Raw genomic sequence first — 25,891 nt, 5'->3', positions numbered from 1 at the left:
ATTCTATGATGGAAATCCACACTGAAGAAAATTGGAAACTTTCCACTTTCCATTCAGTTTTGCTGCAAACCTAAAACTATTCTAAAAAATAAAGTTTATTAAATAAAAAGAAAATTGTCAAATATTAAAGAGTGATGCTTTCTTTTGTCTTTTTTTGTATTTTTAACGACTTTGTTTCAGAATAGGAATGGATTTGAAAATTTTTTATAATATTCTTACTTTACTATTTGCTTATCTAATAAATGATTCCCAAGAGATCTGAGAAGAAAATTTGCTGAATTTAAATTTTTTCAATCTGAAACGATGTACCAGAGTTGGACTATATTTACTTTTTGATTAGAAAACATAAAGATTTCTGAAAAAAGTGTTTTTAAAATTATTCTACACTTTAATACTAGATCACCTCTTCCTCAAAGCATTTTCTGTCCTTAGAAAATCAACTATTTATTCTCTTTGCACTCTTTATACCTTGTATTTCATGGTTATTGGCATCATATTATGTTGCAATCATTCGTTTCTATCTGCCTTGTGGAGAAGACTGACAGCATCTCAAGCTAAAGCATGGGTGTATGTATCTGTATATACCTAGACCAAATGTGTTCCTAACAGATGCTTGCCATATATATATATATATATATATATATACTCTCAAATATATATATTTATTTCATATATATATTCGTATGCCAACTTATGCTTAGTATCTCATTGTTTATATTATTTTACATTATTCAATTTGTTAATTATAGTTTTAAAAACTAAAAAAATCAAAAGTTGAGATATTGAAAGTAATAATATATAAATACAAATATTTTGTGTAGCATTCGCTCATTGCAATGAAATAAATGAAATTGAGTACGAATCATACTTTCTAGTTCATTTTTATTTTGAATAAGCAATAAACTATGTGCTTGTGTTAGTCAGCCAAGGCTGGGGAGAGAAATAGAAAAGGCTTAATCATTATCAGTGGACTTGTCTTCTAAAACACTTAATAGGTTATGTAAAATCTATATAAACCACTCACTCTACCTTTTACCTACATTTATTAATTTGTTTAAAAATCTCAGCTTTCCCAATTTCTCTTCATTGGCAACTAAAATAAATATATACTGAACATATTTAATATATCTGAAAATATGTTTTTTTCATATACAAAGAAGAAAAGAAAACTAACTTTTAGTGGCTATGCAGCTACCAGGCACTATGATAATCTCTTTACATAGTCACCTCATTTAAATTGCATATCAACACTGTAAGGGATGAATTTTAAATCTATTTTGTAGATAAGGAATTTGGGAATATTAATTAATTCGGCCATGGATTAGCACAAACAGTGGCTACACAGGAATCCAGACAATTAAAGTATAATTTGTTTAAAGAAGGTACAATTATGATTCTCACATAAATATAAAATGGATGTGTATGAATGATTTAATATATTTAATTAATTCTTTAATTAAAGTGAAATCCAGTAAGATGCTACAATGGATTCAAAGGAGAAATTAAAGAACCAAATATATACAGGCTATAGGGAGTGCTGAAATGAATTTACAAAGAAATGTAAAACTATTCAATACCCATTGAACAGTGATCAATTGCATTCCACCGAACACACTTTGTTTGCATTTATACAAACAAGAATAATTTGCATTATTTTCAGCTTTCTTCAACTTACAAAATAAAAAATATAGCTTAATAGTGAAAGTTGCAATCCCAAAAAAGCTTCAGAAACCCTGGAAAAATAGTTTAAAATATGATTTGTGTTTTATTGACAAGATAACCAGTACGTTTTGGCTATTTTAAATATTTTACATTTGTTTGAAACCACTCAACAGCTATTGACGAACTCATGATCTAACCAATTGTGGTGCAGGTCTAGTCCTTAATAAGTTGATAGAATTTATGGTATTCAAGTTCTTCTTGTGACCTACTTCCAAAAATACATTGCAAAAACTACCTAACTATGGGATTTTTAGTTAATTCAGCCTAGCTAATTGAGGAGATAGAAATTATTACCATATTATGAAAGTTCCTGTGTCAGTTCTGGGTCCCCCAAAATAATTGATATATTTCTAACTTTGTATATTCATATTTCTCACACCATACAAGGGCTGTACCAACATCACTCTGACAGAGCTTTTTGTCTTTGATAATTACTAGGTTAAAAGGTCATACTCTATCATAAACCAATCACAAAAACTATATAAATCTCTTGACTGTTTTTGATCAAATTAATTATGGTATTTTTAAAAAGTAAACATAAGATGATATTTGTTGACACATCATTATAGATTTTTGCTAAGTTTACATAATGGGCTCTCAAAACAAAGGAAGTTTTGATAGAAGTGTGTCCACTTCTCTGCTGCAATTTCCCAAATATTCAACCACTTCATCTACCTTTATTTTCCTCATGAATCATCTAAAATATTGATAATAGCTGATCTGAAATCCCTGTATGGTATTCACAACATACAGAGCAACAGTGGAGCTACTTCTATTGAACGTTTCTGCTCCTATGTATTATTTTTCCATATTTTAATTGCCTGTGGGATAGTGTTGAACTATTCTGAACTCTTACATAAGATGCTGGTTTTTATTCCGGGAGGAAGTTAAGGTACTGGTAAATTATCTCGTTCTTTGAAGTAATGGTCGTTGCCTTTAATGTAATAGGTTTATTTCAGTTATACTCCTTTGTCCTGGACTTACTGGAAAATTCTGGCACTGCTGAGTCAATGACAAGCCCAACGGTTTTTCCAAGCCCTTCTAACTTAACATCGTAGTGGCTAAACTACAAATATATCTAGCATCAAGCAGCTGCAGAAATCTTCATCTTCCATGGTGCTTTTTTGGGGGGCCTTTATACATCCTATGCATGTATAATGTAAGAGTCAGTAAAGATTTGAGGGTAAACTGTACATAGTTCCTGTGTTTTTCCCTGTATTATGTTTCCTGTCTGGGATTTCTCCCTCAACTTCCAGCTTCTCTGGCATCACAATGTCTATATTTTAAGTTCCGTAAGACTTTCACTTTCTCATTAAGCCTTTCTCTCTCATGTGCCCCTTGCAAACTGGGAAGTGTCCTCAAAGAAAAACCGTTCAATATCGAGACCCCTAGTTTCTTTCAACCAAGTCTACTTGCCAGCGTCTGCCTAGTTTCATTGTTCTCTAGGGCCTCAAATACTATTTTTTAAATTTCTAACTTTTCCAAGCTTTCATAATTGTTATTTTTCTAAAGGTTAACAGCTCAATAGAGGCAACTGGCCATTCTCAAGAATAATTTTTCATTTATTCTTATAGCATATTTTTACTGAAAGTAGAATTGTACGTTGACAGTCTTTTATTTTTAGTCTTTAACAATGTCATTCTATTGCTTCTATTATACTTTTGAGACTTTAGGTCGTCAGTTTTATTGTTGCTTCAACAAAGTTAAGTTTATTTTCCTAGTTATTTTAGATTCTTTACTGACTTTGAATCATCTTTGATCTGCTTCTTTGTCTAAGTTCTCACGTTTAAAAAAGTTTTTTTTAATGTGCTGCAGATTGTATATTTTTAAAAATGTACACGGGCAACAGATGATGTATTTATTATCCAGAAGCAGAATACACTTGCCCCACTAGGTAAATAAAGTAAGAAGTTCATCATCTGCATCCCTCAGGGATTGAGTAGGAATGGAAATGGATTTCAGTTTTGATAAAGGAGTATGTGTGTTTGAGGAACATGACAGGTATCTGGGGACCATATTCCTCAACTGCATATTTGATTGTATGTAGTTTTATCCGTTTTAAAAAGACAGTAACCTTAATCGTGCTTAAGGCAATACTGTTGTTAAGGTCTCGCCAATGCACTACAGTGTAGGAGACTCTCCTTGTTTGAGGTATCACCTGGAGTTATTTTTCTCATGACCAAGAAACTTAAGGAGCGTGGACAGAAAGAGTGAAGTTGGAAGTTTGAAGTTGGAAGTGAAAGTTTGTAAAGAACCAATTGGAGGCAGCGGTGAAGGCTTGACCTGGGACCAATTAGGGGCTGAAATAAAAGCTTAGCCCAGGACCTTGGCCCAGGATCAATCAGGGGCTGCAGTGATGATTCACCTTGTTTAAATGAAGACTTAGCCCACGGACAATTACAGAAAGGTAGGCATATGTAAAATGGTGAAAAGTAAGAGGCCAATAGATGAAAAGTAAGAGACTTAGGCATGTCAAATAAAGAGAAATGTCTCCAAAAAGAGAGTGGAATATTTTCTTCTAGGTTCACTGAGTAAGCATTTCCATTCAAGGACGTGGGCTCTTTCTTATCAGGGACCAGCGGTTTGATTTTCAGGATGTTCCTTGAAGGAGTTTTACCAAGGACCCACCCTAATTGTAACGGGTTTCTTACTTTCTCCTCTCGCATTGTCATAACTATTGGAATCAGCTCTTGTAATCTTGCATAGCTCATATGTATGTACAATAATTTATTTGAAATCCCATATCAATAGATATTTATCATGTTTCCATTTTTTCTATAAATGATAATATTTTGATAAATTTCTTTGTGCATGAATATGCATTTCATTTTTGTAATGCTATCTTTACAGTAAAGTGAAATTTCTGAGAAAAGTGGTACATACTTAAAATCTAATAGTGAGAGTCTAGTAAACTTTTACAAATGTGCTTTCTTACTAGTACTAAATATTGTCAATTTTTAGTATTTGCCAATGCCACATGAGAAGCTTAATACTTTGCTGTTATCTTTATGCCTTTGACTTAATGAAGATGAATATTTTTTCGTGGTTTAATTGGAAAATTTGACTATTTCATTGTGAATGTTACTTGTAAGTTTTGCTTTATCTTCTACTAAGTTACTGTCTTTATTATTATTGAATTAAAAGGTTTCAGTAAGACCATGAACTCTGCTTTGCATGTGTTTTTCCTCCTTGTTTAAAATACACTATTCTATCCTGTAGACATATTTTAAACTTATATTCAGTCAAATTTAATTTATTTTTTAATATTTAAGAATTTTAATAATATATTTAATATGTTTAGAAACCCTTTACCTTAGCCAACTTAATAGAAATATTCACTTATGTTTACTTGTTTTTAAATTTAAGTTCTTGTTTATAAGGATGTTTTTCTTCAAATACTCATCTACATGTTTCACCATCACTTATTAAACATTTTTGTGTGTATTGTTCAATATTTTTTATCATATGCAACAAATTCCCATGTGGACTTTTTTCTCCTTCTTTCATCAAGTCCACTAATTTATGTTTATATCCACAGGAACTACTACATTTTCCAAAAATGTTAGGTTTGTGTTGTATTTTTATTTATGGTATATTGCTCCAAATTCTTCTTAAATTAAAAAATTCCAGGTGATAAAATTATATAAGATTTTAAGATAAGTCAGAAAATACAGAATAATAAAATAGCATTTTGTTTTAAGTAATAAAATTCAATAATAAAATATGATAATGTAATGATACAATAAATTAATATATTGTTTACATAATCACACTCAGCAGTGTTTCTTTGTAGGCTTGTTGAATGTTTTTAGGTTTCATAGGCTCATATTTTTGCCATATTTTTAAAAATTTCTTTCTTTTACCTCGAACACAAGAAACATAGTTATTTTAACATCTGTGGCTGATGTTTCTAATAACTAGATTACCTGTGGGTCTCTGTGTCTTTTTATTTTTCCTTTCTCATCTTTTCTCATTTCTCTCCTTTTTTGTGTGTACTGAGAATTATTTTAAAAGCTGCTTATAGAAACAAATACTTAATACATATAAGGCTTAAAACATAGATGACAGGTTGATAGGTGCAGCAAACCACTATGGCACATGTATACCTATGTAACTAACATGCATATTCTGCACATTATACCGGAAGTTAAAGTAAAATTTATAAAAAGAAAATGTATTTGATGCTCAAGATGGAGCTATCATCCTCCAGTGTGGATTTACATTTGCTTCTGCCGAAGTCTTTTAGCTTTCCAATCCCAAAGGAACTTTATTAAAGCCCACCCTCCTGTAGGTACTGGACCATAGCAGGAGTTCTCTCAGCTCTTTGAGGTTTTAAAAGTGGTGGTCAGCCTCTCAGAACATCCTTCTGAAAATTAGCAAGTGTTCCCAGAGTAAAGTAGCCTCCCTAGGCCTCTGATATAGAGACACTGGCTCACTTAATATTTATTACCTCGTGCACTCTGATACATTTAAGCACATTTTATTTAGTATTTTGTCCAAGGTTTCTAGTCATCACCAGTAAAAGAGTCATGTCCAAATTAGCTATTCTGCCAATATCAGCTGCAGAAATACTTCTACAATTAACTTTGTCTATGGAGGTGACAGAAGAGGGAGGTAATATTGCTACATTTAGCAAATAAAAATACAGAACCTTCAGTTAAATTTCACTTTCAAACAAAGAATGAATAATATTTTAGTATGTCTGATGCAATATTTGAGATACATTTAAAATAATTTTGTGGCTTAGCTGTAATTAAATTTAACTGGCTATCCTGCATCTGATCTGGCAACCCTAGAGGGACATAATTGGGAGAGCTATAATGAGCATACAGAAAAGGGAATCAAAAATCAGCTTTGATACTCAACTTTCTTTGAAGAAATGGAACATGATAAAGTATAAATTTTTCTATTTTATTCCTAATTCTGCCATAGCTAGTTTGTTGACCCTGCAAGTTATTTAGCAAATGCTTTTCTTATGTCCTAAACCCTGCCTTATGTAGCTGACAGTTTTCAATGTGTACCATTCAAAAGAACATAGTTAAAAGATGAAATTATTATGGGAAGAATATACAAGAGAAATGAAATCATAGAAACATAAGTACCTCACTCCTTAATTGTCACTGCTTGAGTCCAATCAACTATCATGTCCTATAGATACATCTTAGTCTCTTTCTTATTTTTTTCATCTCTCTCCATTGCTATTGATTTAATTGAGGGCCTCATTTTTTCTCTTGTACCATAATGCAATGTTCTCTTTCCTGCTACTATTTTCTTATTTTTCCCTTTTTCCCAATACATCACCTGCACTGCCACCAAGATAAACTCTTGCATGCAAGCATTGTTACACCACTTTTCTCATCAATGCTCTTCATAGCTTTCCTCCAAAAAAAAAAAAAAGGGCAAGAAAAAAATCTAAACTTATTGTAATATCCTAAAAAATCCATTAATACTAGGCTCACGCGTGTAAACCCAGCACTTTGGAAGGCCAAGGCGGGCAGAGCATAAGGTCAGGAGTTCAAGACCAGCCTGGCCAACATAGTGAATTCTCATCTCTACTAAAGATGTAAAAAATTAGCCAGGCGTGGTGGCATTTACCTGTAATCACAGCTACTCGGGAGGCTGAAGCAGGAGAATTACTTGAACCTGGGAGGCAGAGGTTGCAGTGAGCCGAGATCACACCATTACACTTCAGCCTGGGTGACAGTGCAAGACTCTGTCTCAAAAAAAAAAAAAAAAAAAAATTGTAGGTATCTACTCACCTCTACAGCCCCTTTTCACAATACACCATCATCATGAATTCACAGTTTTCAGAATGCATCCATCTTTCTCATGTTGCTTTGACTTTAGTGATAAAGCTTATTCCTTCTGGAACGCCCCTTTTATCCTAACATTACACAAGTTGAATTGTGTACTCCCAAAATTCGTATGTTGAAATCCTAAACACCAGTACCTCAGAATAAGACTGTATTTGGAGATAGGGTATTTAAAGAGCAATTAAGTTAAAATGAAGTCATTAAGATTAGCCCTAATACAAAATGACTGGTGTCCTTATAAGACTATGCTATTAGAACATGTATCTTTACAGAAGGAAGATCACGTAAAAACACAAGAAGATATCGGTGATCTACAAAACAAAGAAACAGATCTCTGAAGAAATCCACTCTCTGAACACCTTGCTCTCAGACCTATAGACTCCGGAGTGATGAGAAAATACATGTCTGTTGTGTAAGCCACCAGGCCATGGTATTTTGTTATGGCAGCTGGAGCAAGCTCTTCACATTTGATTGTGAGTTCCACAAATTCTGACTTCTGGCATACATAAATATGTTTTACTTTTATATTTAAAATTATTGAGACACCCAAGCAGACCTAGGTGTTTCTTCTATAATCTGTAGAGTTTTAAACACATTTGTTTTATACAAAATTATCTGTGTTCATGCATTCATCTGCTCTCTTTAAATTAGTCTCCTGTTATATCTCTATTTATTTTCCTCTAAGGTTGTAGATTATTTTCGGCTGGAATCATTGCATAGAATTAGAAACACATCATGCTGGGTTTGACTGACAAATTGTGATGCATTGGGGGTGTGCATTTAATCTCTCTAAGCCTTAGTTTTATTATCAACAAACAGGTAGAAAGTAATACCCATCTCATAGATTTTTGTGTGGGTGAAGCTGGTGCCTAGATAGAGTAAGTGTCAAATGCTATCATATTTCTACTTCCTTTTGGTTAATTGTTGTTATATATCTACCCTCATGCTTGGGTGAGAATATTTCACCTACAGTACTTCCGTTTTAGAACCTCTAGATTTTCCTTAGACATGTAAATATACTGAAATTGTATTTATATATCTCAACCTCTTGCATTAGACTGGAAGTTAGGTCAGTAACTATTCCTCACTCATGTTTTTATTCCAGAGTGTCAGACATATAGTAGGAATAACATATGTTAAATTGCAGAATATTTTCAACATACTATATAATGTATTCACCATAATATCCCTCTAAATTTGATAGTGAGGGATTATCCTGTTTTTCAAAGTTGAAAAATCTGAAAATATTTGGATTGTCATTTGATATGACCTACTTCGAAAACTCACAGTGATTGGCTCTTCTTCCATCATTTTTTTCTTTCTTTCCTTCCTTCTATTCCCCATGACAGCGAAGACTTTCATTTATGTGGTTTGGACTCAAATTAGGAATGATAGAATTGAGCATCCTAAAATACAGTAAAGAAAATTACACAGCGCTGTTGTGCACATTATCCTCCAATAGGAACTGTAAATACCAGTGTCCATAAATAAATGCTACAAATGTAGCAATTGCAGTGTGTGATGAGTGATTTTTGTTTGCTCTTCTTCAAAATTGGCAAGAGAAGAAACTTAAAAAAAAAAACAGCTACTGCTTTGCTCATGACAGATTCTCCCATGTACTTTTTTAAAAGCCCAGTTGTTATAAGGTCAGTTGGTATTCATATCCATGTCAAGTAATGGCATTCTTGTTTTGAAAGATCTTTGACATAGCCTTTTGGAATGTGGAAGGAACTTATTAGAAATTTGCCTTGAAAACCAGACTGAAGAAGACTTCAGGTATATGAGACACTTGTCTCCCAGGTCTGCATTTTAGCTACAGTGAAAAATAAATCAATCAATTTAAATATTTCTAAGAACTATAGACTCTATATAAATGTTCTATATTCTTAAAATTAAAAATGAAAACTGGCATTGATAAACACGCATAATTTCTGACTTTTTATTAAAGTAAAGTGTACCTGTAGAAAAATGCCCAGGTGGATAACTCTAAATTTTCATAAACATGAACATACTTCTGTAACTAGCACCCAAATAAGGAGACAAAATATCCAAAACCCCAAAAGCCCTCTTCATATTTCCTTCCAATCACTATGCCCCAGCCCCATTAAAGGTAACCACTGCTTTGATTTCTAAAAACATTAATTCATTTACCCTGGCTTTGTAGTTTGCAGTAATGACATTGTAGGTGAAGAAAAACATTACATTTACCTTCTTAGGGCTTTCTGCTGGGCCTGAGAATTAAATTGATATGAAACATAGTAATGGTAAAATCATGTAAATTCATTTAATATAAATTTTATGTGATACAGGAGCTCTCCTAAGCAAATGAAGACACAAGGAAGCAATTAGAGTCAAATGCTGATATAGTATATCCACATTTTACAATTTTACACTATAAAGTGTAATGAATTGTAAAAGCTTGAAAATGCAAAGATGCGGAGGCCAGGGTAGTCAGTTAAGTAAAGTTAGGATAGCTAATTGAGTGACTAGGGAGATAAAAATTAGTTTAACAAGATTTGTTTGCAGAAACTTCTCTAGGTTTTCACTTCCTATTCTTGACAATGAGAGTATTACTTTCTTCCTGGTATAGGGAGAATATCTTTGACATAGCAGGGGTTATATCTCATGCTTTCACTAAATGTTGTTCCTGAGATTCATTTATTTTATTGTGTCATAAATCATTCATTCATATTTTTGCATAGCATTTTCTTGTGTGAAGAGTTATTCAACCAATGATGGGCACTAAGGTAGTTTCTGGGTTTGATCCACTATGAATAGTGCTGATATAATCATCCTAGAACATATCTTCTGGTGAACTTGCATGCAGTGCAATTTACATGCCATGTGACATGCATATATTCAGTTTTAGAAGATGTTTCCAAAACATTTCCAGAATAGATGTACTAAACTATACTCTTACTAGTAGGCTAAGAGATTTCTGATTGTTCCGTATAATTGTAATTTCTCATATCTATCAACTTTGAGCACTTATAATAGTTACTGTTCAGTGAGTAAGCAATTTTCATAGATTATCAATTATCCTCATAACAATCTCACAAAGTAGAATGAAACTTTCACTCTGCAGGAGAAGAAATTTATGTCAAAAAAGGTAACACATTTTTCAAGGTCAAATAGTCAATAATGTCCGTTCAGGGACTTTAATTGTGGTCTTCCTGACCATATTGCTTTATAATCTGAATATTATCATAATCCTATTAGTACATTAAATTAGAATTTAACAAGATAATATCCGTGGCAGCCTGCTGTACAGCTTACAATTGAATAGCCATTTTTGCTTCAAGTTTTATAGTTTCCTACATCTTTTATATACTATATGCACAGAAGCTTTGTGAGGAAGTTTTATTCTCTCCATTTTACAAATGGGGAAAATGAGATTCACAAGAGATAAGCAACATTCATGAATTTATATTGAATTAAATGTTTAGGTCAGAGTACACAAATTGAAGAATATGAGTAATTTGAGGACAGGGACCCTTTTTTTTTCACCACTGCATCCTGAGTCCCTGTAAGAGATCTGGCACATAGGAAGCCCTCAATAAATGCCTGATGAATAATTGAATAACTGAATAAAAATAGCCAAGAAAAGGATTATGTGAATAGAAGTGTGTAGACAGGTCTCTCAACCTTAGTTGTCTGCCTCCAATCCTTCATGGTAAGGAAATATTCTTTCTTGAGAAACTGTTATTATTTTTTAATTGAGTTTTAATTTAAGTAGAATTGCCTATAAAACCAAAAGAATCTGTTGCTTTCCTTCTGTTAGAAATGTGGACTGGGAAGTTAGAGATGTATTTGCATCTAACATAACAAGCTAGTTATCTGGAAAGTTTGTTCTCTTATGCTCCCATTTAACAATTATCTTCTAAGTGCCTTCCAGGGACTAAAGAAAATAACATGTGCTGGGGATAATTGATGCAAGAGGAAACATGATTTATCTTTACAAACATTACAGTTATAGCTACATATACTGCTTGGGACTCAGTTTCCTAATTTATAAAATGAAATAGGTTTAATATTTTCTCAGAGTATTTTCATGATTAAATGACAGGGCATCTGAGATAAAACATAGACAAGTAGCTACTTACAATGGCCAATATTGTGAATCTTGTTTAATTATCTATAACATAGTGAACACCAATATATGAAACCATGAAAAATAGTCATTTTGTTTGGGCATAGCATTACATTTCCATTTCGTTTTGTGACCCTAGCATATTGAGAAATAAATAACCATTGATATCCTCTATCACTGACTTATTAATGTAAACAATTATTTTTTTTTTACCAAATAAAAACCCAAAGTCCTGTTTGTTTGTTTGTTTGTTTTTGATTTTTCTAATCACTTGTTTATTTATTTACTTTACAAAAGGGAATGGCAAGAAACAAAACCAACCAAAACAAACAAACAAACAAACACTTTAGACAGATTAGCTTTAAAAGAGCTTAATTGAGCAAAGAATGATTCATAAGTCAGCCAGCGTCCTGAACCAGTAGAGGTTCAGAGAGGTCTGCCCAACAGTGCAAGCAGCAAGCTTATATAGGCCAGATGCAGAGACAAAGTAGAAAAATTACCTGATTGGCTATAGCTAGGCATCTGCCTTTTTTGGACATGGTGTGATGAATTGACTGCCTGTGAATGACTGAAACCCAGCTGCTTGTGATTGGCTGAAACTCCATCGTTTGTTTCAAGGACATACTCTTAGGCTTTCAGTTTGTTTACATAGTAAGTTAGGTTGCAATTCACTACATAGGGACTCAAAGTATGCAGCCTGCCTCAGGCCAAATTTAATTTAACAAGAAGTTGGTCATCTGTGGAATAAAATGTAACTTTCTGACACCATATGGGTACAAATACATCATATTTGCATGAAAACCACCTAAAATTACTATTTAGTAAGGCTCCACCTTCTTCATTTTTCAGGTAGTCCCACTTTACTTTCTTTAGGAGTCCCTGCTGGGTGATCTTTCTTTCATATAAGAAGAAACTTACCAAACCTAGAGTTTTCTCAAGGAGAATTTTAGGACCACTAGATAAATCACTTTTTCCCCCATCTGCAAAGTAAATGCTGATTGTCTCCTCAGGGAACACAAGTGTTCAGGGTAGTGAACAGTAGCAGAGGGGCTGAGGCATGCTCTGTACAGCCTTGTGTAGGAAGCCCTGCTCCCCTCTGCTGACCTGCTGAGTCATGGAATATCTACCTTGCCTTGGAAGTCTTACCACTTAGAAGCTAGTCTGCTAGGAGAACACTCATGATTTTTAGGGCAGAGTGGAGCCACGTTCCACTAGCCAAGGATCTGTGGCAATACTAGCTTCAATATGATTAAATAATGCCCAATTTATTTATTCATTAGTCATTTAGGGAGGTTGTTGTTTGTGCCAGCCTTTGTACTAAACCTTGGCATTAAAATGAAAAATACAGCATACTTCATATCTCTGAGACTACAAAATACTGTACCTATTGGTGTTGCCACCAAGATATACCTATGTACTTTTATTGACAGGTTGTGAAAGGCCATCTTATCTTAATTTTGCATTTCTTAACCTCACAAAGGCAGTAATCAGAACATTCTCTTTCTGAAGGAAAACGTTTTAAGATCTGTTCATTGTTCCCTTAACTGATTTCTGGTCTGTCTTTAAATCTCATTTAAATGATTTTCCTTTCGTTTAACACCTCTACTTGGTACAGCTCTCTTAAATTTGCTATTGTATTTCTCACAGTTTTCTTTACAACATGCAATGCTTGTCGAATCACAATGAAATTACTAAGTAATTTCTCATTAAGGTTTTATTTTTCTTGACACTTTTTTCAGGTGAGCTGTCATCACGATTGTCAGCAATAAAAAAAATCACAAGTTTAGCTAACAATGCTGCCCCACTGAGTTTTGCTTGCTTACTTGCTTGCTTTCTTCCGATTTGTGTTAATTTTTTCCCAATACATTTTTGATAACAGGAATAAGGGTATGCAAGCCACATTCTATGCATTAAAACATATTGTCTTTTTGTATGAAAAAGCATTTCCCTGATTAATTTTTTGTAAAAATACAAGTTGTTATGTCTTTTAAAGTTTAATATGAATATGTAATAATAAAATCCTACCTTTGTGGTCATTTAGCATTTCCAAAGCCAATATAAAAATTTCATTTCATCTACACTTTCTAACATGTCCACAATGTAATAACTTACACATAAGTAGACAGAAAATAAGCGGCTAGAAAATTTAAGTATGATTTCTGAAAATATAGTAAAGATCAGTTTTGAAATTTCTTCTTCTGATTCCACACTAGGTATAATTTAAATTCGACTATAAGATAGGGGAGTGTAAAGGATTTTTTTAAACTTGTTCCTTTTTGAAAAAGCAGTTTTAAACTAATATTTGCCTACCTCCTAGCTCAACAGCCATGATATAGAAATGTTTTTATTTCTGTTTGTCTAACCTATTTCCCCAATAACTCTAAAAGTGGACACTTCTTCCAGTTTACTAAACATTGGGAAATGTTCAGTACATAAATTTTATCATAGGCATAATAAATATTATCTCCAGAAAAAATTCTGATATAAAATTCCAGACATTTGAAAAAAGGAATTAATGTTTAACTAACGATTTTGATATCAATAATAATAAAAGTTTTGCTAATAGGACATATGGGCAATTAGCACTTAGATGTGGCTTATAAAATATTAATGCTGTCAGGCATGCATTAAAATATTTTCAGTAATAATAGGGGCTGCACTTTGTAGGATTTCATATGTGAAATAAACCAAAGACTCAAAGAGCTTAACTCAACTATTCAATGCCATGCAACCTGGAATTAAATTGAAATGTTCTAACTGGCTGCAAGTTCAGTAATGCTTTTCAGCAATACTGTTGCCCTTAGAAGAGAGTTAAAACATAATTTAGCCTACCAAGAAAAGTAAAAACAAAAACAACTGCTTTTCCACTTTTGTAAGAGAAATGAAATGATACTCATTATCATTTAGAACTTTTTATATTCCTTAATATTTTAAGCATTAGTATTAAATATCTGGCTTGGCCCTTCTAGTGGCCAAGGTACAGCAGCACAAAATCTGCATTAAATCTCCTGAAATCTACTCAGGTTTTGGAATCACTGGATTCAGCACAATGATAGCCTCAGCAGCTGAACAGCAAGGGTCTCAACCCCAGTTTATAAAAAACAAAACAAAACACTGAGATACTTATTTAGTTTAGCAGTTTGGAAATTCAATGCTGTTGCATAAGAAATGGGTAAGCATTTCAAACTGAATACTTAAAATTCTTAATGTATGATTTCAACGATAATTGATGTGTATGGCACTAACTTTGGAATTCCAAAAAATGTACAATTTAGACTGATTTTCTAGATTGATGAAGAATATAAAAAATATGATGAATATAAAAATATTATGAAGAATACAAAAAATATGCAATCATTTTAAATAATATTTTTCCACTTGTAATGATTAAAATTTAAATGATAATTTTAAAATTTCTTCTCAAATATATGTATACTTTTTTTCTTAAGAATACATGCAATTTGGGGGAATATATAAGAAGAAAAAGTTATGATACGTATGTGGGAATACATTCTTACTTGAGAAGAAACTGACTTCCAGCTAAACTAGTTAATGATTGAAATTGGAAGGCTTGAGAAAATTTGTGTCTATGGGCATGGCATTTTCATTCACCATAAATGGCATAATCCCCTTTGATAAAGAATCTCTTGAAAATTTTATTGAAATAAAATCAGTAAGTACCTAAACTGAGATTAATCCGAATTAAGATTGTCTTATGAACTCTTATTTAGTTGTTTATGATAGAAGTCACTTGAAACAAATTATTTTAAAAAGTACATAATAAAATGAATAGAAAACTACCTCAAATTTATTAACAGTCATATGATTTTCATCATCCATTTCAAGTAGAAGTAAGTGGCAAACTCTATAATTGAAACATAGAAAGAATGTAAACTTTCCTATTCAGTTTTAGTTTTGGCCAGAATGTCTGAACTTGTAGCCAAGAAGTCTTCAAGTGAACTTGGGAAGAATCTGACTTCTAGCTAAACTAGCTCATGATTGAAATTGGAATGCTTGAGAAAATTCAAGCGATCTGGCAGTGATTTCCTTCAAATTTTAGAAATCATTTGGATCATAGCCACCAAGCTGAAAGAAAGTTTAGCCATCCAATTTGTGCGCTGGGCTCATTTTGTGGTTTTGTGTAAGAATCCATTTTATCTTCCAGAAATAACATTTTAATTTTATTTCTGATTTTTTTCTTTTGTCATTTGTGTTGCTCTGCCTTTGATCAGAACCTTTCTGTGTGGGATATCAGATAATGTAACATTAGCTACTAGCATCATGATTAGAAATTTTGAGGTCCCTTGAGTACAGTAATAATAGCTAACTTGGTTCCAGGCTCTTTGGCAAGAGGATGTCCTGAAGGCATATGTTACAGTGAGAGAAGTTACTAATTCTGCCATTTTTTCTCTCTTCTCCACAATTTCCTGGCAAAGGAAAAGCTTTCCCAGTTTTCCCTTGCAAAAGAGAAATAGAAAATAATCTATTACAAACAAAAAGGAAGAGAGAGAATCTATTACACAGAAATTTTCTCTCTGTGTAGTCCTACAAAGTGTAGCAAAACATATATATACATAATCTATTATGCTTATAGAAAAAAAGTTTCACTAAGTGAGTAGTAGAAAATAAATAAAGATAAAAAATAGACAAGGTAAACAAAACCAACATCTAAGCCAACCCTATGAAAAAATTAGCTCTCCCTCTCAATCACTAAACTGGTTATTTGACAGAAGCTCCAAGGCATCTCCAAACAAAATCATTAAATGCAAAATCCTAGTGAGATCAAGGCACTGTTTTCAAACGAATGCAATAATGTGGGCCCAGAGGCCTTAATGAAATTAAACAAAAAAGAATAAATCTGTGATATAATCAATGTATGATTTCAATGATAATTGATGAGTATGGTGGTAAGTCAGATCATGGTTCAAAAATACTCTACCAATGCTCATTTTAATGTCCATGATTGTTGGGGAATGGACTCTGCTAAGAGTTGCATCCATGGGGAAACTTTATAATCTCAAGAGGATCACTCTAGTCTTACCATTTCTTTTTTTGATGTCTGTAGCTCTCAGTTAGTTAGGCATTTTTTTCTTCTTTATTCTCTGTGACCAGTATATCCTTGTGCCTATCTTTGCCTTCTCACTCTTAGGTGCATTGAGATGACTGATATGCTTCCACTGTCTTCTCAGCTTTCTTACTTTCCCCCAAAGTAATCACAATGGCACTCTTCTTATTTTTCTTATCTTTAAAAAATACATGAGTCTTCCAGAAGAATAATGAAGAACAAAGTATAGTTTTTGAATTTTCACAAAATTTCCCAGAAAATGAAATAAACCAATCGGGAAAGGGAAAAAAAGAAACACACAACATGAAGATGGTATCCTCAATAAAACTTGTAAGGAAGAAATCCTGATGAACTTCTGAACATGGGCCACATGGTCACCCTGAGATCAAGGGCCGCGTATTGGGGAATGAGGGAAAAGTTGAAGAAAGTTCTAGACTAATTCTATAAACTAAAATAATGCCAACAGATACATCCCTAAATAAAGGACTCCATCACACATACGAACCTGGATGAGGACTTAAAAATCAGTCAGTAAGACTAAGAAAATCTACAGATTTTAAGTTTCTGGTGAGTACAAAAGAACTACATGCATGGATATAGAAGAATGTACAGAATAATATGTAAGATTGAGTTGGTTTAAGTTCTTATGACTCTCAGAAGTATTCATCAGATACTATTTTGAAATGACAGAGACTACTCATGATGAAATATACTGAAATTAGAAACCAAATTGAGCATAGCAAGAAGAGTGGGGTCAAGAGAAACAGAAGATTCAGAGAGCTGTGTGGGAGAACAGATCACAAAATTGTTATTAACAAGAAAATTCAAAACCTCATATACACCATGGAATACTATGCAGCCATAAAAAATGATGCGTTCATGTCCTTTGTAGGAACATGGATGAAACTGGAAAACATCATTCTCAGTAAACTATTGCAAGGACAGAAAACCAAACACCGCATGTTCTCACTCATAGGTGGGAATTGAACAATGAGAACTCATGGACACAGGAAGGAGAACATCACATTCCGGGGACTGTTGTGGGGTGGGGGGAGGGGGGAGGGACAGCATTAGGAGATATACCTAATGCTAAATGACGAGTTAATGGGTGCAGCAAACTAACATGGCACATGGATACATATGTAACAAACCTGCATATTGTGCACATGTAACCTAAAACCTGAAGTATAATAATAAAATAAAATAAAATAAAAAAAGAAAATTCAAAACCTCAAATAGAGAGAAAAATCTAAATAGAGCAATTTAAAGGGACAATTAAAGAAATGTGTGAATGAACTTTACATCCACATAAAAAACAAACAAACTGAAAAATTATGTCCTCACCAGACATGGTGGCTCGTGCCTGTAATCCAAGCACTCAGCAGGATCAAGATGAGAGGATTACTTGAGGCCAGGAGTTCAAGACCAGTCTGGGCTATTAATGTATCAAGACCCAGTCTCTACAAATAATAATGATGATAATAATATCCTAGCCCAGATTTTTTTCACAGAAAGATTCTTTCAGGTGTTCCAAAATCACCTAGTCACAGTGACTCTAAAACTATTACACAGCATGAAAAGGAGAAATTTTTAAAATTCCTTTTATAAAATGACTACATCATCATGAAACCTAATAAACATTAAGAAATAAAGATGTAACTCAATATCAGTTATAAATGTCAATAAAAATGTTTAATGTGAGTTTGCAAATAGAATATATAACAGTGAATAAATAAATACATTATCAAACAGTGGGGTTCTTTTCAAGAATGCAAGTATGATTCGAGAAGAACATCCATTAATATAATTCATTCTATGAATACATCTATGAAGAAAAGCATCATAGATGCTGAAAAGGCATTTTGCAAAAACCAAAACCCTTTCCTATGAATAAAACAAGAATAAATAGAAATTTATATAATAGGTTTAAAAGTAAATATTAGTCAAAAAATAAAATTTTACTTACTGGATACACACTGGAAGCATTTCTCCTAAGGTTAGGAGAAAGAAACAGAAACTCACTGTTACTTCTACAACTGAGCATATTTTCAATGTAACTGGGTAAGAGAGAGCAACAATATGTTCAAAAAGTAGAAAGAAAAAGACAAAACTATATTTGCTGATGTTATGATTATATATTTGAAATGTCCAAGAGGATCTAATAAAATACTACTGCAAACAACAGAATCTAGTAAATTAATGCTTTAATAGATTGCATATGTACTAAACTAAAACTAAGTTTGTTTCATTTTTTAAAAAGTTACAAGATAAAATGTGCAATACTTATTTATAAAATATTTAAACAAAAACTTTATATAAATTTCCTAAATATTGTATGAAGAAATCTTTAAAACATTTTAAAGATACAAAATAGAACTGAACAAATAAAAAAGTATCTCACATTTTTAATAGAAAAGTTCAATGTGAAAAATATGTCAATTCCACTTAAGTTGATATGTAAATATAACGTGATTTTTATCAAATAATCAATCACTTTTTTCCTGCAAGTAGACACATTATTAATTCTTATAGAAAAATAAACAAGATTCAAGAAGCAGGAATTAATGAACAGCGAAATTCCAATAAAAATACCCCAAAGCAATGTTACAATATATTATAATTTTCCATAATTAAAGCACTGTGGCATCAGTGACTAAACAAAGCAATACAAAAGAATATGAAGAGATATGTGCATCCATGAAAATTCAGTAATAAATACAGCAACCCAAATCAGGTGATGAATGGTATTTTTAATAAGGAATTGTTAGATTCTTAAAAATTCATTTGGAAAATGTATATAATTCAATCTAAACTTTACATCACATTGTGGGATACAGATCAGCGATTTAAATGTAGACACTGAAATAATATATGTGCTAGAAAAATACATGTAAATTCCATTATAATCCAGAAATGATGGGAAGCATCCTAAATATTATGTAAAATATAAAATACAAAATCAATACAAGTAAAAATAAGTAAATTTGAATAAAACTTTACGACGTGGAAGGATATTTTTATCATAAACAAAATTAAAAAGGCAAAAGAGCCAAAAGAGGAGATTTGCAATTTATACACAAAGATAAACCTTTATACTGTTCTTCAGTATCTAGAAGACAAAATTAGTGAAAGTCAGCTAAATATGTAAAAAATGCAAAAGAAGAAAATAAAAATTCTTAAACTTATGAGACAATGCTCAACCTCAAGAATAAAATACATTTAAATTGCAGGTAAATATAAGTAAGTTACTCTTCAAAAATCCAAGTGTTTAAAAGTGGCAAAATTGCAGATTGCACATACTCATTTTCTCTTGCCAAAAGTAGATGGTGATTATTAGTTTTCTATGGCTGCTTTAACAAATGTTCACAAACTGAGTGGTTTAAGACAATCGAAATTCTCAGCACAGCTCTGGTGGGTAGAAGTGCAAAATCCAGATGTCAGCAGAGTTGGCTTCTGAAGTTCTGAGGGAAAATATGGCCCATGCTTCTCTCCTAGCTTCTGCTGGTTGCCAAGAATACCTGTCATTTTGTGGCAGACAATTCTCCCTGCCAATCATGTGGACAGGCCTACATAGCACCCCAGTTACACAAATTTCCACAGCACTGCCTTAACATTTAGCAAATAGTTAAACCTAGAGAAATTGGTGCCCAGACATCAAAATTAGAGATGAAACATATGGCCAGTAGGAGTCTTGCATGTGCCATGGTGTACACGTGCCATGGTGTACACGTGCCATGGTGTACACGTGCCATGGTGGTTTGCTGCATCCATCAAACCGTCATCTTCATTAGGTATTTCTCCTGATGCTATCGCTCCCCTAGCCCCTCATCCCCAGTAGGCCCTGATGTGTGATGTTCCCCTCCCTGTGTACATGTGTTCGCATTGTTCAACTCCCATTTATGAGTTGATGGGAGTTGATGGTTCCATATGAAACTTAAAGTAGTTTTTTTTTCTAATTCTGTGAAGAAAGTCAATGGTAGCTTGATGGGGATAGCATTGAATCTATAAATTACTTTGGGCACTATTGCCATTTTCACAATATTGATTCTTCCTATCCATGCAGTGTTTGGTTTTCTGTTCCTGTGTTAGTTTGTGAAAATGATGGTTTCCAGCTTCATCCATGTCCCTGCAAATGACATGAACTCATCCCTTTTATGGCTGCATAGTATTCCATGGTGTATATGTGCCACATTTTCTTTATCCAGTTTATCATTGATGGACATTTGGGTTGGTTCCAAGTCTTTGCAATTGTGAACAGTGCTGCAAAAAAAACATACTTGTGCATATGTCTTTATTGTAGAATGGTTTATAATCCTTTGAGTATATACCCAGTAATGGGACTGCAGGGTCAAATGGCATTTCTGGTTCTAGATCCTTGAGAAATCACCACACTGTCTTCCACGATGGTTGAACTAATTTACACTCACACCAACAGCATAAAAGTGTTCCTATTTCTCCACATCCTTGACAGCATCTGTTGTTTCCTGACTTTTTAATGATGGCCATTCTAACTGGCATGAGATGATATCTCACTGTGGTTTTGATTTGCATTTCTCTAATGACCAGTGATGATGAGCATTTTTTCATATATTTCTTGGCCACATAAATGTCTTCTATTGAGAAGTGCCTGTTCATATCCTTTGCCCACTTTTTGATAGAGTTGTTTGTTTTTTCTTATAAATTTGTTTAAGTTCCTTATAGATTCTGAATATTAGCCCTCTGTCAGATGGATAGATTGCAAAAATTTCCCCCCTTCTGTAGGTTGCCCGTTCACTCTGATGATAGTTTCTTTTGCTATACATAAGCTCTTTAGTTTAATTAGATCCAATTTTTCAATTTTGGCTTTTGTTGCCACTGCTTTTGTTATAGTCATAAAGTCTTTGCCCATGCCTATGTCTTGAATGGTATTGCCTAGGTTCCCTTCTAGGGTCTTTATGGTTTTAGGTTTTATGTTTAATTCTTGAATCCGTCTTGAGTTAACTTTTGTATAAGGTGTAAGGAAGGGGTCAGGTTTCTGTTTTCTGCATATGGCTAGCCAGTGTTCCCAGCACCATTTATTAAATAGGGAATCATTTCTGCATTGCTTGTTTTTGTCAGATTTGTTGAAGAGCAGATGGTTGTAGATGTGTGGTGTTATTTCTGAGGCCTTTGTTCTATTCCATTGATCTATGTATCTGTTTTGGTACCAGTACCATGCTGTTTTGGTTACTGTAGCCTTGTAAATATATTTTGAAGTCTGGTAGCATGATGCCTCCAGCTTTGTTCTTTTTGCTTAGGATTGTCTTGGCTATATGGGGTCTTTTTTGGTTCCATATGAAACTTAAAGTAGTTTTTTTTTCTAATTCTGTGAAGAAAGTCAATGGTAGCTTGATGGGGATAGCATTGAATCTATAAATTACTTTGGGCACTATGGCCATTTTCACAATATTGATTCTTCCTATCCATAAGCATGGAATGTTTTTCCATTTGTTTTTGTCCTCTCTTATTTCTTTTAGCAATGGTTTCTAGTTCTCCTTGAAGAGATCCTTCACATCCCTTGTAAGTTGTATTCCTAGGTATTTTATTTTCTTTGTATTGAGTATGATGGGAGTTCACTCATGATTTGGCTCTCTGCTTGTGTATTATTGGTGTAGAGGAAAGCTTGTGATTTTGCACATTGATTTTGTATCCTGAGACTTTGCTGAAGTTGCTTATCAGCTTAAGATGATTTGGGGCTGAGACAATGGGGTTTTCTAAATATACAACCACGTCATCTGCAAACAGAGACAATTTGACTTCCTCTCTTCCTATTTGAATTCTCTTTATTTATTTCTCTTGCCTGATTGCCCTGGCCAGAACTTCCAATACTATGTTGAATAGGGGTGGTGAGAAAGGGCATCCTTGTTTTGTGCCAGTTTTCAAAGAGAATGCTTCCAGCTTTTGCCCATTCAGTCTGATATTAGCTGTGAGTTTTTCATAAATACATCTTATTATTTTGAGATGTTTCATCAATACCTACTTTATTGAGAGTTTTTACCATGAAGGGATATTGAATTCTGCCGAAGGCCTTTTGTGCATCTATTGAGATAATCATGTGGTTTTTGTCATTGGTTCTGTTTATGTGATGGATTATGCTTATTGATTTGCATATTTTGAAGGAGCCTTGCATCCAAGGAATGAAGCCAACTTGATCATGGTGGATAAGCTTTTTGATGTCCTGCTGGATTCAGTTTGCCAGTGTTTTATTGAGGATTTTCGCTTTCAATGTTCACCAGGGATATTGGCCTGAAATTTTCTTTTTTGTTGTTGTTGTGTCTTCGCCAGCTTTAGGTAGGAGGATGATGCTGGCCTCCTCAAATGAGTTAGGGAGGAGTCCCTCTTTTTGTATTGTTTGGAATAGTTTCAGAAGGAATGGTAGCAGCTCCTATTCGTACCTCTGGTAGAATTCAGCTGTGCATCCATCTGGTCCCAAGCTTTTTTTGGTTGATAAGCTATTAATTACTGTCTCAATTTCAGAACTTGTTATTGGTCTATTCAGAGATTCAACTTCTTCCTATATTAGTTTTGGGAGGGTGGATGTGTCCAGGAATTTATCCATTTCTTCTAGATTTTCTGATTTATTAGCATAGAGGTGTTCATAGTGTTTTCTGATGGTAGTTTATATTTCTGTGGGATCAGTGGTGCTCTCCCCTTTATCATTTTTTATTGTGGTTATTTGACTCATCTCTGTTTTCTTCTTTATTAGTCTGGTTAGCGGTCTATTTATTTTGTTAATCTTTTCAGAAAACCAGCTCCTGGATTCATTGATTTTTTTAAAAGGGGTTTTCATTTCTCTATCTCCTTCAGCTCTGCTCTGAATTTAGTTATTTCTTGTTTTCTGCTAGCTTTTGAATTTTTTTGCTTTTGCTTCTCTAGTTCTTTTAATTGTGATGTTAGGGTGCCGATTTTAGATCTTTCCTGCTTTCTCCAGTGGGCATTTAGTGCTGTAAATTTCCCTCTAAATACTGCTTTAGCTGTGTCCCAGAGATTCTGGTATGTTGTCTCTTTGTTCTCATTGGTTTCAAAGAACTTATTTATTTCTGCCTTAATTTCGTTATTTACCCGGTAGTCATTCAAGAGCAGATTGTTCAGTTTCCATGTAGTTGTGTGAGTTTTAGTGAGTTTCTTAATCCTGAGTTCTAACTTGATTGCACTGTGGTCTGAGAGACTGTTTGTTATGATTTCCATTCTTTTGCATTTGCTGAGGAGTGTTTTACTTCCAATTATGTGGTTAATTCTAGAATAAGTGCTATGTGGCACTGAGAAGAATGTATATTCTGTTGATTTGGAATGGAAAGTTCTGTAGATGTCTATTAGGTCCACATGGTCCAGAGGTGAGTTCAGGTCCTAAATATCCATGTGAATTTTCTGCCTTGTTGATCTGTCTAATATTGACAGTAGGGTGTTAAAGTCTCCTACTATTATTGTGTGGGAGTCTAAGTCTCTTTGTAGGTCTCTAAGAACTTGCTTTATGAATCTGGGTGCTCCTTTATTGGGTCATTCATTTTATTAATGACAATGTTGGTTTTAATTTACCATAAATACATTGTAATTTTACAAAATAACCAAAATTTAACTGTCCTTTAATCACAAGCTGTGGCCATACCTAGATATGGAAAAATATTTAGAGAAGACTTTCTTGGGCCAGAAAGCTTGTATCTTTGCCAAACCACACAGTAGAACTTTGGGCTGATTCACAAATAGTTCATCTCTGATCCCTGCCAACTGATTCACAAATAGTTCGTCTCTGATCTGTGCCATCTGTCTCCTACCCATTTTCTAATATCCCAACATCATCAGTGCACTGCTGTTTCAGGAGGTTATTCAAGAATCAATGGAAAAATGCTCAGCAGTCTTTGCTCATGGAGAGAGCACCAGTTAACATCAGTAAGTGATCCTATTGAAGTTTTCCATACTCTCTGGGAAACAGAGGCATGAGTGAAAGAAAAGATACTAAAGGTTTTCCTTAGAGACATCCAATTCCCTAAAATGGTTATCTCATCTCTGCCAATCCTTTCCTTCTATTACTGGAGTAAAGGGAGGCTTAATAAAGGGGCAATTGGTATGTATGGTTGTTATTGCAGTAAATTCTCAAACTGAAATTTCTCAGTAAGCCCTTTTGTGGAATACCTGGTATAAGAATGAATGTAGCAGACATAATTCTAAGGTGGCCCCATGATAATATTACCTTAATTGTGTTACGTTATGTGGCAAAAGGGATTTTATATATTTAATTAAGTTTACTTAATGGATCTTAAGACATATAGGTTAAAATACACAGATTTTCAGAGTGAATTTAATCTAATCATGTGAGCCTTTAAAAGCAGAGTGTTCTCTGACTAGTAATAGAAGAAGAAGTCCTAGAGATTTGAAAAATAAGGTATTTGATACAAAGTTTATCTTTGCCTAGAAGACTAAGAGGCAGTGTTCTGAGAACAGCTTACAGCAAATGAGAGAAGTCCCAACAGGAAATCAGGGGCTTCAATGCTACGAGTAATTGAAATCTGCCAATAAACTAAATGAGCTTCAAAGCAAGTTGTTCCCTAAAGGTGAAAGCTTCCAGTAAGAACCCAGCATGGACAATAACTTGATTTTGGCCTTATGAATCAATAAGCGTAGGACCCAGACATCTGACCTACAGAACTGAGAGATAAATAATGAGTATTTTTGTTTTGTTTTTACTTTAGGCTCTGGGATATGTGTGCAGGTTTGTTACATAGGTATAACTGTGCCATGGTGGTTTGCTGCACCTATCAGCTTGTCATCTAGGTTTTAAGCTCCAGATGCATGAGTTATTTGTCCTAATGCTCTTCCTCCCCTTTCCCCCCATCCCTCAACAGGCCTTGGTGTGTGATGTTTCCCTCCCTGTTCCCTTGCGTGTGTTCTCATCTTTCAGCTCCAACTTGTGAGTGAGAACATGAGGTGTTGGGTTTTCTGTTCCTGTGTTAGTTTGCTGAGAATGATGGTTTCCAGCTTCATCCATGTCTCTGCAAAGGATATGAACTAATTCTTTTTTATGGCTACATAGTATTCCATGGTGTATATGTGTCACATTTTCTTTATCCAATCTATCATTAATAGGCATTTGGATTGGTTCCGAGTCTTTGCTATTGTGAATAGTGCTGCAATAAACATACGTGTGCATGTGTCTTTATAGTAGAATGACTTGTTATCCTTTGGGTA

At 33.7% G+C, this 25,891-nt stretch overlaps 1 long non-coding RNA gene across 1 annotated transcript in view; it reads right to left on the bottom strand.

Annotated features, from left to right (window-relative positions):
* Nucleotides 1-25,891, bottom strand: part of LOC134736984 (uncharacterized) — a 456,075-nt gene that overhangs the window by 56,956 nt on the left and 373,228 nt on the right. The window contains exons 4-5 of the long non-coding RNA XR_010121488.1: nt 8,823-8,941; nt 7,318-7,435 (exon numbers count right to left, since the gene is read on the bottom strand). This is a non-coding gene — a long non-coding RNA (uncharacterized lncRNA). The remainder of the gene's footprint in view (nt 1-7,317; nt 7,436-8,822; nt 8,942-25,891) is intronic.

The sequence above is a fragment of the Symphalangus syndactylus genome, chromosome 6 (assembly GCF_028878055.3).
Source record: "Symphalangus syndactylus isolate Jambi chromosome 6, NHGRI_mSymSyn1-v2.1_pri, whole genome shotgun sequence".
NCBI classification, from domain to species: Eukaryota; Metazoa; Chordata; class Mammalia; order Primates; family Hylobatidae; genus Symphalangus; species Symphalangus syndactylus.
This window is presented reverse-complemented; position numbering and strand designations above follow the sequence as displayed.